This window comes from Pseudophryne corroboree, chromosome 12 (genome assembly GCF_028390025.1).
Source record: "Pseudophryne corroboree isolate aPseCor3 chromosome 12, aPseCor3.hap2, whole genome shotgun sequence".
In the NCBI taxonomy this organism is placed as follows: Eukaryota; Metazoa; Chordata; class Amphibia; order Anura; family Myobatrachidae; genus Pseudophryne; species Pseudophryne corroboree.
In genome coordinates, this window is record NC_086455.1 from 177,599,217 (window position 1) to 177,618,455 (window position 19,239).

A 19,239-nucleotide genomic window follows, 5' to 3' on the forward strand; every position below is an offset into this window, starting at 1 on the left:
TCTTCCCCAATAACCGAATGCATTGATGTATTGACACTCTTGTTGGTTTCAAAATCTGTTTGACCAGTCTCTGGATTTCCAGAGCCTTTTCTACTGGAAGAAATACTCTCTGTACTTCTGTGTCCAGTATCATCCCCAGAAAGGACAATTTTGTCGTCGGTTCCAATTGTGACTTCGGAAAATTCATGATCCAACCGTGGAGTACTGACAGAGAGAGTGCAATGTTCTGCACCAACTGTTCCCTGGATCTTGCTTTTATCAGGAGATCATCCAGGTAAGGAATTATATTGACTCCTTGTTGTCGAAGGAGGACCATCATCTCTGCAATCACCTTGGTGAATACTCTCGGTGCCGTGGAGAGCCCGAACGGCAACGCCTGGAACTGGTAATGACAATCCTGTACTGCGAATCTCAGATAAGCTTGGTGAGGAGGATAAATGGGAACACGCAAGTAAGCATCTTTTATGTCTACTGACACCATGAAGTCTCCTTCCTCCAGACTGGAAATCACTGCCCTCAGAGATTCCATCTTGAACTTGAACCTTTTGAGGTAGAGATTCAGATTTTTCAGGTTTAAAATTGGTCTGACCGAGCCGTCTGGCTTTGAAAACTACGAAAAGGCTTGAGTAAAAACCTTCTCCTTGCTGTGACAAGGGAACCAGGACAATGACTTGATCCTCACATAATTTTTGATTTGCATCTGTTACTACTTCTCTGTCTGGAAGAGAAGCTGGCAAGGTTGATTTGAAAAAATCGGCATGGGTGGATGTCTTGAAACTCCAGTTTGTATCCATGGGACACTATTTGTAAGACCCATGGGTCCAGGCCAGATTGAAGCCAGATCTGACTGAAAAGTTTCAGACGTGCTCCCACCCGAGCGGACTCCCGCAAGGGAGCCCCAGCGTCATGCTGCAGATTTGGCAGAAGCAGGGGTTGATTTCTGCTCCTGCGATCCTGGAGACGCTACAGATTTTTTTCCCTTTCCCCTTCCTCTACCTGCAAAGAAGGGGGAACTTTTGGCCTTTTTGTATTTGTTGGGACGAAAGGACTGCATCAGAGAGTGATGTCTTTTTCGCCGGTGCAGGAGCATAAGGCAAGAATGTCGACTTACCTGCGGTAGCCGCAGAGACTAACGCATCCAACCCATCTCCAAACAAGGCCTCACCTTTATACGGGAGAGCATCCATATTTCTTTTGGAATCTGCATCAGCATTCCACTGGCGAATCCACAATGCCCTCCGAGCTGATACTGCCATGGTAGCAGCTTTTGAACCCAAGAGTCCAATATCTTTCATGGCTTCTAGCATGTATGCAGCAGCATCTTTGATATGACCTAATGTTAGAAGTATCTCGTCTCTATCTATCGTGTCAACTTCTGATGACAAGTTATCTGACCATTTTTCGATAGCCCTACTCACCCACGCGCAAACAATGGGGGGCCTGAGCAACGTACCATTGGCCACATAAATAGATTTTAATGTAGTCTCCAACTTGCGGTCTGCCGGCTCTTTCAGTGAAGCCGTCCCAGGTGCAGGAAGAATCACCTTTTTAGTTAACCTTGACAGGGCACTGTCTAATACGGGGGGTGACTCCCATCTTTTCCTGTCCTCTGCCGGGAAAGCATAAGCAACCTGAATCCTTTTGGGAATCTGAAATTTCTTTTCAGGGTTTACCCAAACTCCCTCAAAAAGAGTATTTAGCTCATGAGAAGGAGGGAAAGTTACATTAATTTTTCTTTCTTTATAAAAATAAGCCTTCTCCTGAGGTACAGGAGGGGCTTCCGTAACTTCCAAAACTTCCTTTATAGCAACAATCATGTATTGAATGCTTTTTGCCAATTTAGGATCTATCCCCCTGGAATCACTATCGTCGACACAGGAATCCGTATGTACCATTTGTGCAAATGGTCTCTTATGTGACCCAGAGAGGTCGCCTGCGGATGAAAAGGCAGAACTATGAAAAATCACATCTTCCACTGATTTTCTCCAGCTTTCTGCATGAGACTCAGACTTATCTAATCTCTTACTGATATGATTCACACTATCATGTAATTCTTTCACCCATTCAGGCTCGTGGTGTACCGGCAGCACCACCACATTACAACTCTGTGTCCCTAAAATGGCTCCCTCAGGGGAAGAGCTCCCTGCCTCAGACATGTCACACACATGCACAACCACACCACAGACACTCCGGGACTTATAGGGGACCCACAGTAAAATCTGTCAGAAGGACACAGATAGGATTTTCCAGTTCACAACCCAGCGCCAGTAATAAATTGTCTGTGAAACACAAAATGCCCACTGACATGCAACGCTTTTATAATGGTAATCACACAATATATAGCACCAAATTTCACTGTGCCCCCCCTGTTTTGCACCCTGATACTTGGTTCAGCAGTGGAAGAGGACCAGCGTTCTTCTCTGCAGCCTGGAGGGAGAAAAAATGGCGCTGAGCAGTGTGCTGGCTGACTGAGGAGGAAGCCCCGCCCCCGTAATGGCGCGTTTCTCCTCAGCATTTATGAGGCACATTTTTATACTGGCGGGGGTAGGACTGTGCTTCAGCATCTAATGCCCCTTTATTTGCCAGTGTTACTAGGTTTCGTGCTCCCCAGGCGATCCCCCCCCCCCCCCCCCCGTGCCCTGCACCCTGCAGTGCCTGTGTGTGATGGGTAGCATGGCGCGCAGCCTTCCCGCCCGCTGCGCGGTATTTTTTAGCCATCACAATGTCTGAAGATCCTTTTCTTCTTACACTCACCTGTCTTCTGACTTCTGGCTCTGTAAGGGGGGTGACGGTGTGCTGTGGGAGTGAGCACATAGCCGCAACTAGCGTTCAGTTCCCTTCAGGAGCTAATGGTGTCCTGTCAGCCAGAAGCAGAGCCATGAAACTATTCAGGAAGTTGGTTCCTACTTCTGCCCCCTAAGCCCCACGAAGCAGGGAGACTGTTGCCAGCAGTTCTCCCTGAAAATAAAAAACCTAACATTAGTCTTTTCAGAGAAACTCAGTAGAGCTCCCCTGGAGTGCATCCAGTCTGCCTGGGCACATTTTCTAAACTGAGGTCTGGAGGAGGGGCATAGAGGGATGAGCCAGTTCACACCCTTAAAGTGCCCATGGCTCCTGCGGAACCGTCTATACTCCATGGTACTGAAGTGGACCCCAGCATTCTCTAGGACGTATGAAAAAATTTGTGAAAAACTCATGTCGACCTTTTGACATGTCGACCTAGAGACCTTGTCAACCTTTTCTACTGTCGACAAATAGTGGTCAACCTAGACATTGTCGAAATAAGTGTGGTCGACCCAGAGACCGGATACCATAACAGACACATACACACCAACACAACAAAACACACAAACTTCTGATGTATTATTTATAGTTGGTTCAGTTTTATAGCATGACTTGATTCATCTTATTTCTGCCAGGGCAACACTAGAGAGAGATAAATTGCACAATGACAATTAGCCACTAACTATCATAGCCTGTAACATGGCAGTAAGGAGCTGATTGGTTGGTAGTTTATCACTCTCCCAGGCCTATATGTTTTACACTAATGCAGCAATAACTATTGAATGTCCATTGTCTTGCTTCTCCTGCATTCACATTAATCTGCTGCTGCTTATTATATTAAAGGTTTAACAATTAGAGGTGTGCACCGACCAGGGGCGCCAGAACGTGTCGTGGTTGGGAGGGGGGGACGCATATAAAAATAAATGTTGGCGCTCCCCCCCCCCCACACAATTATCCACACGGGCCCCTGGGTCCAGGGGGGGCCCACACCGCACACATTGCACCCATAATTTAGTACTCATCTTTCCGGAGTCTAGTGTCGGGTGCTGCAGCCACTGCTGTCACGCAAAAAATCCCTTCCAAAATGTCTGCCGTGCATGCGCAGTTTGAATTTTGTCTCCGGAACATGGTGAGCGCTATGTTTCCGGAGACCTGCGCATGTGCAGCAGGCTCCAGCACAGTGTCAGAGTCTACGGCACTATGGAAAGGAGGGGGCCCGCCCGGAGTCTGCACACAGGCCCACTCCTAGCTTAAGATACCCCTGTGAGAGGTGCTACCTTGCTGAGACCTGTAGTGCCCCACATAAAGAGAACGAGTGCAGGTGCACTATTCAAACATTACTAATTAAAATAATAATACATTTTGCAATATGAGGCTTTTCACATAATAATGGCTTACCCACCACTTCACAGTAACCTCATAGTCAGGTAAGTCCCAAAGGGTTCAAGTCTAGGGTGTGGGACACCTCCAAAAACAGCCCAGCTAGAACCACTCCAAGGCATCACACTAGTGAGGAAAGTGTGTGAGAAAGTTGGATAGATAAGAGCAGATACTGAATGGGTTAGTGTTACAGGGGTATCCAATAATGTTTTCATTAATAAAAATCTAGCTCAGAGACCCAAAGGCAGTACAGGGAAATGGAGAGAGTATATAGTGGAAGGAAGGTAAAATAATGATTGATTGATTGATTGATTATTTAAAAAAAATAACAATTATCCCCCTCATCCTGTTCCACTTCCACACAAGCATCCTCAATTTCTATTATGTACTCATCACCGTTTGTACTTCTACTGCTTCCCATATGTGCAGATGGTGCAGAAATGATGGAAGGAGATGAAACAGGCTTCTCTACGAGGACAGTGTGAGAAATGTAAGACTCACACAAATGCCCCTAGACTCTCCTCTGGGATTTCTGAACACACAGTTTAAAACTTAGTGCTTTGGGCGCACTGATTTGTTGCTTTTTAAGTCGACACTTTACTTCTTTTTAACATTATGAAAGATTTAGATTTCACATGCTCTTTCCTAAACTTTCTGCTACCTGGACCAGTAGATGTTGTACTATCATGACCGGCAGCAGCTGCAGCGCTAGAATTTGGTTGCAGCTCCTGCTCTTCTCTTGACTTATTGTTTTCCATCTCTGTGAACTCCACACACACACATACACACAAGTTGTACAATAAAAAGAGCAATACTTTTTTCGTAATTGACAACTCACACAGTGGAAAGTCATACCACTTATATTATTATGTCAACAAAAGCGCTTATATATATTAAGTCAACAAAGTCGCAGTGCTGCACAGCGCAGACAGCTTGTATAAAAAAGAGCATTTTTTTTAAATAACAACACAAAGCAGTGAGTTACATTGCTTATATTTAATATGTTAACATAGCCACAGTGGGATACGGCCTATGGAGTCACAGTACAGCACCAGTGTGACACACTTAGACAACAGATGTAACTAAATTCCTGCACTATAAAAAAATAAACAATAATCTTGCTGTCTGTACTATAATTTATTATTATTATTATACTTTATTTATATGGTGCCACAAGGGATCCACTGTGCCCAATGACAGAGCTTATAAACAAATAAAACAGGAAAACAGTGACTTACAGTTGAAGACAATATAGGACAGGGCAAAGAAACATAGCTACTTCAGCAGATGACACTGAAATAAGTGTCTGGGAGGCAAAATAACGCAGGATTTAGTGCAGTCGAAGATTATTAAAGTAAGAAAAGGATAAGCACATAAGGAAAGAGGGCCCTACTCGTGAAAGATTACATTCTAAAGGGGAAAGACAGATAGATGGGGTGACACAAATGGGGTAGACAAACAGTGTGTAACAGAGGGTTAGGATGAGATTTGGCTGGGTTTGGTGAAGAAGCGGGTGTCTCGAGAGCACATTTGAAGTTCTGTAGAGAGGTCGAGAGTCTAAGGGGGAGAGGAAGAAAATTCCAGAGAAAGGGAGCAGCACATGAAAAGTATTGGTGGTAGGAGTGGAAGGAAGTAATCTGTTGGCAGGAGAGGCGGCGAGCAATAGCAGAGCAAAGAGGATGGGTGGGAGGGCAAAGTGAGATAAGGTCAGAGATGTACTATAAATGGGAGAAGAGTGGATGAGGGCTTTGTAGGTGAGTGTGAGAAGCTTAAACTGGATTCTGAAAGGGAAGGGAAGCCAGTGAAGGGTTTGTAGGATAGGGAAGGTGGATGTAGCGCATTTGGTGAGGAAGATGAGCTGGGCTGTAGCATTGAGGATAGATAGATTGGAGTGGAGAGAGGTAATTGTCAGGGTTGCCAGTCAGGAGAAGATTACAATGTCTAGTCTGGAGATGACCAGTGAGTGGATAAGGATCTTAGTAGCATCCTGGGTGAGAAAAGGTCTGATCTGTGAAATATTTTTGAGATGAAAGTGGCTGGTTTGTGAGAGGTGCTGAATGTGTGGTTTGAAGGAGAGGGAGGCGTCAAGGATTACTCCAAGACAGTGCACTTGGTGGTAGAGGAGATAGTTGTGCCATCAATAGATAATGAAATTGTGGGAGGTGAGGTTATGCGGGAGGGCGGTAAGATGATCAGCTTAGTCTTAGAAATGTTAAGTTTAAGAAAGTGCTGGGACATCCAAGAAGAGATAGCAGAGAGACAGCTGGAGATACGAGTGAGGAGAGCAGGCAGAGATTTCTAGGGTGGAAAGGTAGATTTGAGTATCATCAGCAGAAAGATGATATTGGAAGTCAAAAGAACTAATGAGTTCACCTAAAGAGGATGTATAGAGAAAGAAAAGGAGAGGACCAAGAACAGAACCTTCGGGAACAACTACAGATAGTGGAGGTGGAGGGGGAAGGTGGAGTCATGAGAGAAGATAGAGAAGGAGAGGTCAGAGAGGTAGGAGGACAGCCAAGAGAGGAATGTATCACTCAGATCAATGGAGTGAAGGATTTGCAGAAGGAGAGGGTGGTCCATAGTGTCAAAAGCAGCAGAGAGGTCATGAAGAATAAGCAGAAAGTAGTGGCCCTTAGATTTGGCAGCTTGAAGGTCATTGCAGACTTTTGTGAGGGCAGTTTCAGTAAAGTGGAGAGGATGGAAGCCAGACTAGAATGGCTCAAGCAGTGAGAGTGAGGAAAGAAAGGCAGTAAGGTGGTTGTAGACAATACGCTCAAGGAGCTTGTAGGCAAAAGGGAGGAGAGAGATGGGTCAGTAGTTGGAGAGGGTGTTTGGATTAAAGGCAGGAGTTCAGCCAATATTAATACTAAGAAGAATTGGAGTATATGAACTAGAGATGAGCGGGTTCGGTTTCTCGGAAACCGAACCCCCCCGAACTTCAGCCTTTTTACACGGGTCCGAGGCAGACTCGGATCTTCCCGCCTTGCTCGGCTAACCCGAGCGCGCCCGAACGTCATCATCCCGCTGTCGGATTCTCGCGAGGCTCGTATTCTATCGCGAGACTCGGATTCTATATAAGGAGCCGCGCGTCGCCGCCATTTTCACACGTGCATTGAGATTGATAGGGAGAGGACGTGGCTGGCGTCCTCTCCGTTTAGAGTAGACTAGAGAGTAGTAGAGAGTAGAGACACTTGATTTACTAATTTTGGGGAGCATATTAGGACGGAGTACTACTTGCTGAAAGTGTGACCAGTGACCACCAGTTTAATTAATCCGTTCTCTGCCTGAAAAAAAACGATACACAGTGTGACACAGTCACATACCATATCTGTGCTCAGCCTCAGTGTGCCCTCAGTGTGCTGCATCATCTATGTAATACTGTATATCTGACTGTGCTGAGTGCTCACTGCTCACACAGCTTAATTGTGGGGGAGACTGGGGAGCAGTTATAGCAGGAGTACATATTTTAACAGTGCACACTTTTGCTGCCAGAGTGCCACTGCCAGTGCCAGTGTGACTGACCAGTGACCACTGACCACCAGTATATTGTGATTGTCTGCCTGAAAAAGTTAAACACTCGTCGTGTGGTGTTTTTATTCTATAAATGCATTCTGCTGACAGTGTCCAGCAGGTCCGTCATTATATAATATATACCTGTCCGGCTGCAGTAGTGATATATATATATTTTTTATATCATTATCATCCAGTCTATATTAGCACTGCAGCAGACGCAGTACGGTAGTCCACGGCTGTAGCTACCTCTGTGTCGGCAGTCGCTCGTCCATCCATAATTGTATACCACCTACCCGTGGTGTTTTTTTTTTTTCTATCTTCTTGATACTAGTAGCTTACTTTAGGAGTCTGCAGTGCTGAGCTGACAGTGTCCAGCAGGTCCGTCATTATATAATATATACCTGTCCTGCTGCAGTAGTGATATATATATATATATTTTTATATCATTATCATCCAGTCTATATTAGCAGCAGACGCAGTACGGTAGTCCACGGCTGTAGCTACCTCTGTGTCGGCAGTCGCTCGTCCATCCATAATTGTATACCACCTACCTGTGGTGTTTTTTTTTTCTTTCTATCTTCTTGATACTAGTAGCTTACTTTAGGAGTCTGCAGTGCTGAGCTGACAGTGTCCAGCAGGTCCGTCATTATATAATATATACCTGTCCGGCTGCAGTAGTGATATATATATATATTTTTTATATCATTATCATCCAGTCTATATTAGCAGCAGACGCAGTACGGTAGTCCACGGCTGTAGCTACCTCTGTGTCGGCAGTCGCTCGTCCATCCATAATTGTATACCACCTACCTGTGGTGTTTTTTTTTTTTCTATCTTCTTGATACTAGTAGCTTACTTTAGGAGTCTGCAGTGCTGAGCTGACAGTGTCCAGCAGGTCCGTCATTATATAATATATACCTGTCCGGCTGCAGTAGTGATATATATATATATATATTTTATATCATTATCATCCAGTCTATATTAGCAGCAGACGCAGTACGGTAGTCCACGGCTGTAGCTACCTCTGTGTCGGCAGTCGCTCGTCAATCCATAAGTATACTAGTATCCATCCATCTCCATTGTTTACCTGAGGTGCCTTTTAGTTGTGCCTATTAAAATATGGAGAACAAAAATGTTGAGGTTCCAAAAATAGGGAAAGATCAAGATCGACTTCCACCTCGTGCTGAAGCTGCTGCCACTAGTCATGGCCGAGACGATGAAATGCCAGCAACGTCGTCTGCCAAGGCCGATGCCCAATGTCATAGTACAGAGCATGTCAAATCCAAACACCAAATATCAGTAAAAAAAGGACTCAAAAATCTAAAATAAAATTGTCAGAGGAGAAGCGTAAACTTGCCAATATGCCATTTACCACACGGAGTGGCAAGGAACGGCTGAGGCCCTGGCCTATGTTCATGGCTAGTGGTTCAGCTTCACATGAGGATGGAAGCACTCAGCCTCTCGCTAGAAAAATGAAAAGACTCAAGCTGGCAAAAGCACAGCAAAGAACTGTGCGTTCTTCGAAATCACAAATCCACAAGGAGAGTCCAATTGTGTCGTTTGCGATGCCTGACCTTCCCAACACTGGACGTGAAGAGCATGCGCCTTCCACCATTTGCACGCCCCCTGCAAGTGCTGGAAGGAGAACCCGCAGTCCAGTTCCTGACAGTCAGATTGAAGATGTCAGTGTTGAAGTACACCAGGATGAGGAGGATATGGGTGTTGCTGGCGCTGGGGAGGAAATTGACCAGGAGGATTCTGATGGTGAGGTGGTTTGTTTAAGTCAGGCACCCGGGGAGACACCTGTTGTCCGTGGGAGGAATAGGGCCATTGACATGCCTGGTGAAAATACCAAAAAAATCAGCTCTTCGGTGTGGAAGTATTTCAACAGAAATGCGGACAACATTTGTCAAGCCGTGTGTTGCCTTTGTCAAGCTGTAATAAGTAGGGGTAAGGACGTTAACCACCTCGGAACATCCTCCCTTATACGTCACCTGCAGCGCATTCATCATAAGTCAGTGACAAGTTCAAAAACTTTGGGCGACAGCGGAAGCAGTCCACTGACCAGTAAATCCCTTCCTCTTGTAACCAAGCTCACGCAAACCACCCCACCAACTCCCTCAGTGTCAATTTCCTCCTTTCCCAGGAATGCCAATAGTCCTGCAGGCCATGTCACTGGCAATTCTGACGAGTCCTCTCCTGCCTGGGATTCCTCCGATGCATCCTTGCGTGTAACGCCTACTGCTGCTGGCGCTGCTGTTGTTGCTGCTGGGAGTCGATGGTCATCCCAAAGGGGAAGTCGTACTCGTAAGACCACTTTTACTACTTCCACCAAGCAATTGACTGTCCAACAGTCCTTTGCGAGGAAGATGAAATATCACAGCAGTCATCCTGCTGCAAAGCGGATAACTGAGGCCTTGGCATCCTGAGCGGTGAGAAACGTGGTTCCGGTATCCATCATTACTGCAGAGGCAACTAGAGACTTGTTGGAGGTACTGTGTCCCCGGTACCAAATACCATCTAGGTTCCATTTCTCTAGGCAGGCGATACCGAAAATGTACACAGACCTCAGAAAAAGACTCACCAGTGTCCTAAAAAATGCAGTTGTACCCAATGTCCACTTAACCACGGACATGTGGACAAGTGGAGCAGGGAAGGCTCAGGACTATATGACTGTGACAGCCCACTGGGTAGATGTATGGACTCCCGCCGCAAGAACAGCAGCGGCGGCACCAGTAGCAGCATCTCGCAAACGCCAACTCTTTCCTAGGCAGGCTACGCTTTGTATCACCGTTTTCCAGAATACGCACACAGCTAAAAACCTCTTACGGCAACTAAGGAAGATCATCGCAGAATGGCTTACCCCAATTGGACTCTCCTGTGGATTTGTGGCATCGGACAACGCCAGCAATATTGTGTGTGCATTAAATATGGGCAAATTCCAGCACGTCCCATGTTTTGCACATACCTTGAATTTGGTGGTGCAGAATTATTTAAAAAACGAGAGGGGCGTGCAAGAGATGCTGTCGGTGGCCAGAAGAATTGCGGGACACTTTCGGCGTACAGGCACCACGTACAGAAGACTGGAGCACCATCAAAAACGCCTGAACCTGCCCTGCCATCATCTGAAGCAAGAAGTGGTAACGAGGTGGAATTCAACCCTCTATATGCTTCAGAGGTTGGAGGAGCAGCAAAAGGCCATTCAAGCGTATACAACTGAGCACGATATAGGAGGTGGAATGCACCTGTCTCAAGCGCAGTGGAGAATGATTTCAACGTTGTGCAAGGTTCTGCAACCCTTTGAACTTGCCACACGTGAAGTCAGTTCAGACACTGCCAGCCTGAGTCAGGTCATTCCCCTCATCAGGCTTTTGCAGAAGAAGCTGGAGACATTGAAGGAGGAGCTAACACAGAGCGAATCCGCTAGGCATGTGGGACTTGTGGATGGAGCCCTTAATTCGCTTAACAAGGATTCACGGGTGGTCAATCTGTTGAAATCAGAGCACTACATTTTGGCCACCGTGCTCGATCCTAGATTTAAAACCAACCTTGGATCTCTCTTTCCGGCAGATACAAGTCTGCTGGGGTTCAAAGAACTGCTGGTGACAAAATTGTCAAGTCAAGCGGAACGCGACATGTCAACATCTCCTCCTTCACATTCTCCCGCAACTGGGGGTGCGAGGAAAAGGCTCAGAATTCCGAGCCCACCCGCTGGCGGTGATGCAGGGCAGTCTGGAGCGACTGCTGATGCTGACATCTGGTCCGGACTGAAGGACCTACCAACGATTACGGACATGTCGTCTACTGTCACTGCATATGATTCTCTCCCCATTGAAAGAATGGTGGAGGATTATATGAGTGACCGCATCCAAGTAGGCACGTCAGACAGTCCGTACTTATACTGGCAGGAAAAAGAGGCAATTTGGAGGCCCTTGCACAAACTGGCTTTATTCTACCTAAGTTGCCCTCCCACAAGTGTGTACTCCGAAAGAGTGTTTAGTGCCGCCGCTCACCTTGTCAGCAATCGGCGTACGAGGTTACATCCAGAAAATGTGGAGAAGATGATGTTCATTAAAATGAATTAAAATCAATTCCTCCGTGGAGACATTGACCAGCAGCAATTGCCTCCACAAAGTACACAGGGAGCTGAGATGGTGGATTCCAGTGGGGACGAATTGATAATCTGTGAGGAGGGGGATGTACACGGTGATATATCGGAGGATGATGATGAGGTGGACATCTTGCCTCTGTAGAGCCAGTTTGTGCAAGGAGAGATTAATTGCTTCTTTTTTGGTGGGGGTCCAAACCAACCCGTCATTTCAGTCACAGTCGTGTGGCAGACCCTGTCACTGAAATGATGGGTTGGTTAAAGTGTGCATGTCCTGTCTATACAACATAAGGGTGGGTGGGAGTGCCCAAGGACAATTCCATCTTGCACCTCTTTTTTCTTTCATTTTTCTTTGCGTCATGTGCTGTTTGGGGGGTGATTTTTGGAAGGGCCATCCTGCGTGACACTGCAGTGCCACTCCTAGATGGGCCAGGTGTTTGTGTCGGCCACTAGGGTCGCTTAGCTTACTCACACAGCTACCTCATTGCGCCTCTTTTTTTCTTTGCGTCATGTGCTGTTTGGGGAGTGTTTTTTGGAAGGGCCATCCTGCGTGACACTGCAGTGCCACTCCTAGATGGGCCAGGTGTTTGTGTCGGCCACTAGGGTCGCTTAGCTTACTCACACAGCTACCTCATTGCGCCTCTTTTTTTCTTTGCGTCATGTGCTGTTTGGGGAGTGTTTTTTGGAAGGGCCATCCTGCGTGACACTGCAGTGCCACTCCTAGATGGGCCAGGTGTTTGTGTCGGCCACTAGGGTCGCTTAGCTTACTCACACAGCTACCTCATTGCGCCTCTTTTTTTCTTTGCGTCATGTGCTGTTTGGGGAGTGTTTTTTGGAAGGGCCATCCTGCGTGACACTGCAGTGCCACTCCTAGATGGGCCAGGTGTTTGTGTCGGCCACTAGGGTCGCTTAGCTTACTCACACAGCTACCTCATTGCGCCTCTTTTTTTCTTTGCGTCATGTGCTGTTTGGGGAGTGTTTTTTGGAAGGGCCATCCTGCGTGACACTGCAGTGCCACTCCTAGATGGGCCAGGTGTTTGTGTCGGCCACTTGGGTCGCTTAGCTTAGCCATCCAGCGACCTCGGTGCAAATTTTAGGACTAAAAATAATATTGTGAGGTGTGAGGTGTTCAGAATAGACTGAAAATGAGTGGAAATTATGGTTATTGAGGTTAATAATACTTTGGGATCAAAATGACCCCCAAATTCTATGATTTAAGCTGTTTTTTAGGGTTTTTTTAAAAAAACACCCGAATCCAAAACACACCCGAATCAGACAAAAAAAATTTGGTGAGGTTTTGCCAAAACGCGTTCGAACCCAAAACACGGCCGCGGAACCGAACCCAAAACCAAAACACAAAACCCGAAAAATTTCCGGTGCTCATCACTAATATGAACACAGATAGGACAGGTCAGCTCAGCCACCGGAGTGAATGTACACAGTGGACTGGCCACAGATAGGTCAGCTCAGCTACTTGAGTGGATGCACACAGTGGACACACAGGGCCTAATTCAGACCTGATCGCTGCTGCAAATTTGTTAGCAGCTGGGCAAAACCAGGGCCCTCATTCCGAGTTGATCGCTCGCAAGGCGAATTTAGCAGAGTTGCTCACGCTAAGCCTACGCCTACTGGGAGTGTATCTTAGCTTCTTAAAATTGCGACCGATGTATTCGCAATATTGCGATTACAAACTACTTAGCAGTTTCAGAGTAGCTTCAGACTTACTCTGCATCTGCGTTCAGTTCAGTGCTTGTCGTTCCTGGTTTGACGTCATAAACACACCCAGCGTTCGCCCAGACACTCCCCCGTTTCTCCGGCCACTCCTGCGTTTTTTCCGGAAACGGTAGCGTTTTTATCCACACGCCCCGAAAACGCCGTGTTTCCGCCCAGTAACACCCATTTCCTGTCAATCACACTACGTTCGCCAGAGCGAAGAAAAAGCCGTGAGTAAAAATACTATCTTCATTGTAAAATTACTTGGCGCAGTCGCAGTGCGAATATTGCGCATGCGTACTAAGCGGAATTTCACTGCGATGCGAAGAAAATTACCGAGCGAACGACTCGGAATGAGGGCCTATGTGCACTGCAGGTGGGGCAGATATAATATGTGCAGAGTTAGATTTGGGTGGGTTATTTTGTTTCTGTGCAGGGGAAATACTGGCTGATATATTTATACACTGCAAATTAGATTTCAGTTTGAACACACCCCACCCAAATCTAACTCTCTCTCTGCACATGATATATATGCCCCCCCCCCCCCCCTCTCCTGCAGTGCACATGGTTTTGCCCAACTGCTAACAAATTTGCAGTAGCGATCAGGTCTGAATTACCCCCACAGATAGGTCAGCTCAGCAACCAGGAGTAAGCACAGAACATCAGATAACACAGCTCTCTCCATGGTGAAATGGCATTGAATCCCCCCCGCAGGAACTTATATAGAATCTAGAGATGTGCGGCTGGCACTTTTCGTGCTTTGTGTTTTGGTTTTAATTCCACTTCCGTGTTTTGGTTTTGGATCTGGATGATTTTTGAAAAAAACATAAAAACAGCTAAAATCACAGAATGTGGTGGTAATTTTGCTCCTACGGTATTATTAACCTCAATAACATTCATTTCCACTAATTTCCAGTCTATTCTGAACACCTCACACCTCACAATATTGTTTTTAGGCCTAAAAGTTGCACCAAGGCGGCTGTATGACCAAGCTAAACGACACAAGTGTGCGGCACAAACACCTGGCCCATCTAGGAGTGGCACTGCAGTGTCAGACAGGATGGCATTTTTCAAAAACTAGTCCCCAAACAGCACATGATACAAAGATGTAGAAGAGGTGCAATGAGGTAGCTGTATGGCTAAACCAAGCGACACAAACAATTCCAGCTGGAATTATACGTCCAAATCACTGGAATTAAATGGCACAATCACTGGAGTTAAATGGCAAAATCACTAGAATTATACTGCAAAATCACTGGAATTATACGTCCAAATCACTGGAATTAAATGGCAGTACCACTGGACATATACGGAAGTGTGAGACAGGATGGCACTTTAAAAATATAGTCCCCAAACAGCACATCATACCAAGAAGTAAAAGAGGGCAATGAGGTAGCTGAATGACCAAGCTAAGCGACACAAGTGTGCGGCACAAACACCTGGCCCATCTAGGGTTGGCACTGCAGTCTCACTGCACTAATGGTGGATACCGGATGCACATTCTACACCAACATAGTTTTTATGGACTCAGTAATCGGCTTTGCAACAGGGTATATATAATATATATATATATATATATATATATATATATATATATATATATATATATACGGCAGTATCACTGGACTGGACTTATACGCCAGTACACTGTAATTATGCGGCAGGATCATTGGATTTATACGGCAGGATCACTGTAATTATATGACAGTACAACTGTAATTATATGGCAGTATTACTGGAATTATACGGCAGGATCACTGGAATTAAATGGCAAAATCACTGGAATTATACGTCCAAATCACCGGAATTAAATGACAAAATCACTGGAATTATACGTCAAAATCACTGGAATTATACAGCCAAATCACTGGAATTATACAGCCAAATCACTGGAATTAAATGGCAAAATCACTGGAATTATACTGCAAAATCACTGTAATAAAAAATAATACTGCAAAATCACTGGAATTAAATGGCTAAATCACTGGAATTATACTGCAAAATCACTGGAATTATACGGCCAAATCACTGGAATTAAATGGCAAAATCACTGTAATAATACTGCAAAATCACTGGAATTATACGTCCAAATCACTGAAATTAAATGGCAGTACCACTGGACATATATGGAAGTGTCAGACAGGATGGCACTTTAAAAAAATAGTCCCCAAACAGCACATGATGCAAAGAAGAAAAAAAGGTGCACCGAGGTTGCTGTATGACTAAACTAAGCGACACAGCCACCTGGCTCATCTAGTAGTGTCACGCAGTGGCTGAATGTTGAGAGTGGGCCGCAATTGTTTGGTCCACTGACAGCATCTCCAGCATGCCCCTGTCATTTCAAAAAAATTCTGGATGGACTTATGCAGCACTGGACATATGGCAGCTGAGGACACAAGCACTGTGACTGGACAGATTCAGCACAAGACACGGCCACTGAGGACACTGAGAGAATGGAGACACATCCTCTCTCTACACTCTCCAATGACGGAGTGAAAATGGCGGGGACGCGCGGCTCCTTATATGGAATCCAAACCCTGTGAGATTCCGACAGCGGGATGATGACGTTTTGCCTCGTTCTGGTTATCGATTCAGGTGGGAAAACCCGAGCCTGGCTCGGAACTGGACTCGAATGGTGAAGTTCGGTACGGTTCGGTACTCTGAGAACCAAACCCGCTCATCTCTAATAGAATCCAAAACCGGCGATAATCCGACACCAGGATGATGACATTTTACTTTGATTTGAGAGCCAAGCAAGTCGGGAAAACCCATTCTGCCTCCTGGATTCACTCAGATCCCTGAACTTTGGGTGGGCTTGGTTTTTGGAAAACTGAGCCTGCTCATCTCTAATAACAATACTATTGGTTACTAACATACATACATGCATACCTACCATTATAGCTGTAACTGAAAGTGGGACTCTGCATATGCCCAAAAATGGGTGGTGTTTTAGGGCAAAGGGGTGGAGTCTCATGCCCCAACCATTTGCTTCAATGTGTGGCGTGCCCAGCACATTCCAGGAGAGAGCAGCCAGGTCAGTCAGGTGTGGAGTGAGGCTGGAGAGAAATGGGGGATAAAATAATGGCCAACCAGCCTGTACCTACCTTGGAGGTATAGAAGGCCCAAAATATATGAGTGTACTGGCCCCCCAGGATTTCTGTGGTCTTGCCGGGCACCCACTTTACTCGTACAGCTAAAATCGTGAGACTTGCCCGTTCTTCTGGCGGGCCAGGAGGGTCATCCATTTTTCGGGAGCCTCCCAGCCATTCTGAGAGAGTAGGAAAGTATGGCATAGATCTGTGGGGAGCCCCATTCACTAAAATATTCATCTGATAAAAGATAAACTTTGTTGTTATTTAATGTCTCAACCAGCCCTGTTTTTGTTTTGTTCTCTACATATAGATGATAAAGAGCTAAGTCAAACATTATCAATAGCTCAATCCCTGGCTAGTTCAGGAGTAAATATGTGTGGCGGTTCATGGAGGATACAGGTCCCGGCCGTTGCCAGGTGACCGGGACACTGTGCCTCCTCCTGCTGCCAGAGCTTCTGGGTCCAGCCTGTCTAAGCTGCCGCAGGGGGGCCTGGGAGCTGTCGGGTGCTTAGCAACGGGGACACCAGAGGCAGGCGGCGGTTCCCCGTTGGTATGTAGTTAATTAATAAAGTGTATGGATGTGCAGCAGGGCAGCTGCAAGGGGTGGCTAATCAAGACCTGTTGTTTTTTGATTGGTGCAGTCACCTCTTATATTCCCATCCTGTGCACTCCTCAAATGCTGGTTATAGTTCCTGCTTCCTGTGATAAACTGCCAGCCTTGTGAGCTCTCGTGTTTGAGAATCTTTGCTTGATCCAGTCCTGTCTGGATCCTGTCTGCCTAGCATCAGTTGCTTCATACATAATAAACACATTTGCCCATTATCACCACAGTCCTATTGCATTACAGTGTCTCTCCCTGACCTCTTATCCCTGTACATTGTCTGAGCTCTGAAGAAGACCTGCTGGTGCAGACTATAAGTCTTACACCCAGGTGTCTGGGGTTATTGTCCAGAAGATCCAGGATTATTGTCCAGATGACCATCAACTTCCAAGTTCATCCTACTTGTCATCATCTGCCACCCTGGTCTCCATGCCAGTCTGCCCAGGTACTTTCCTCAAACCATAACACTGTATCACCATACCAGGGCATGCTGACAACCAGTGCACTGACTGCTGGCATTTGCTGCTGTCCGGCCTTATCAGAAAATAGACAGTGCATATACTGCTGCACCATAAGGGGGTGGCGGGGCAGGGGTATTCATTATGTTCGGCTTCAGGGATAGAATCCCAGTTGCTACACCCCCTAATCCAACTCTGCAAATATACAGTATGATCAAATGAGTTGAACAGCTTTGCTAAATACATTTTCTGAAAACTTACAGACAAATCAACTATCATATAGAATCTTTTCATTCACGATGTATCAGTTAATTGCGAGCTGTCTGCATCTTTCCTCTGGCATCGTGAGGTGAATTTTCTTTTGAATACATTGCTATGAACGTTGCGCTTTTCCTCCTCCTTGTGGAGGTGGATGTATGAGATCTTTACAATTTAAGTTGACTCTGTTTTCTGTTGAATTTTCTTCTATAGAATTATAGCTCAAACTAGATCTTTCTAAGCTGTATGAATCTAAAAAATTATACTTATGAAAAAGTATTGTGTTTAACTTACAATAAAATGTACTTTGAAGATTTAACATTTAAACGCATTTAATATTAATGTAGCCTACAGATAAAGTAAGAGTCCTGCTCTGTCACAGACAGTATACTGTACTTTATATCACATATCCAAGATAGGGTGCCGTACGGTATGCCGGCGCTCGGGCTCCCGGCGACCAGCATACCGGCGCCGGGAGCCCGACTGCCGTCATACCGACAGCGTGGCGAGCGCAAAGGAGCCCCTGGCGGGCTCGGTGGCGCGCTATGCGTGCCACACTATTTTATTCTCCCTCCAGGGGGGTCGTGGACCCCCATGAGGGAGAATAGTTGTCGGTATGCCGAGTGTCGGGATTCCGGCGCCGGTATACTGTGCGCCGGGATCCTAACATTCGGCATACAGAGGACCACCCCCAAGATAGTGTAGTGTGCCTTTCTCCTAGGAAGCTTCAGCTTATCTCATCCACAGCTCCCATACCAGTACTGTACTTCTAACCATATCTACATGGCCCACATTTCCTCTACATACCTCCACTGAACCCTGCCTGCCTCCTAACACCCTGTTACAGCCCAAGGTGTGCCATTGCTATGGGGCCCAGATGCTTAGGGTGGCATCCGGGGTCTCACCTGTAGTGTGGGGTCCTGGGAGTTGCCAGTCTGGGTGCAGGTAACGCTGCAGTGGAAGGCAAAGGGAGGCTGTCAGGGCTAATTGGTATGGCGGCTCTGGGTTCGGGGATAGCGAGTGCAAGTGAAAAGACAGGGTGCCGCCATGTTGGAGACCAAAAGCCATTCACTTCTGGCCAATAGCAGTTCAGCTTGAGGTCTCAGCCAATCCTTGCTGGTCATCCCCTATAAGAAGGGTTGGCCCATTGTAAACATTGCCAGTGGTTTGAGTAGCTATTGCAGGTAAGTGTCTCAGTTCTGTGCTCCTGCAGGTGTTCCTGTGTTACTACCATCCACTGTTTCTTTGAAGGCTCTTTGCTTTAAACTTTTGTGCCCTGCTGTGCTCCTCCCCATACTCCTACCTGGAGCATAGACTTGGTGTCGCTATCTG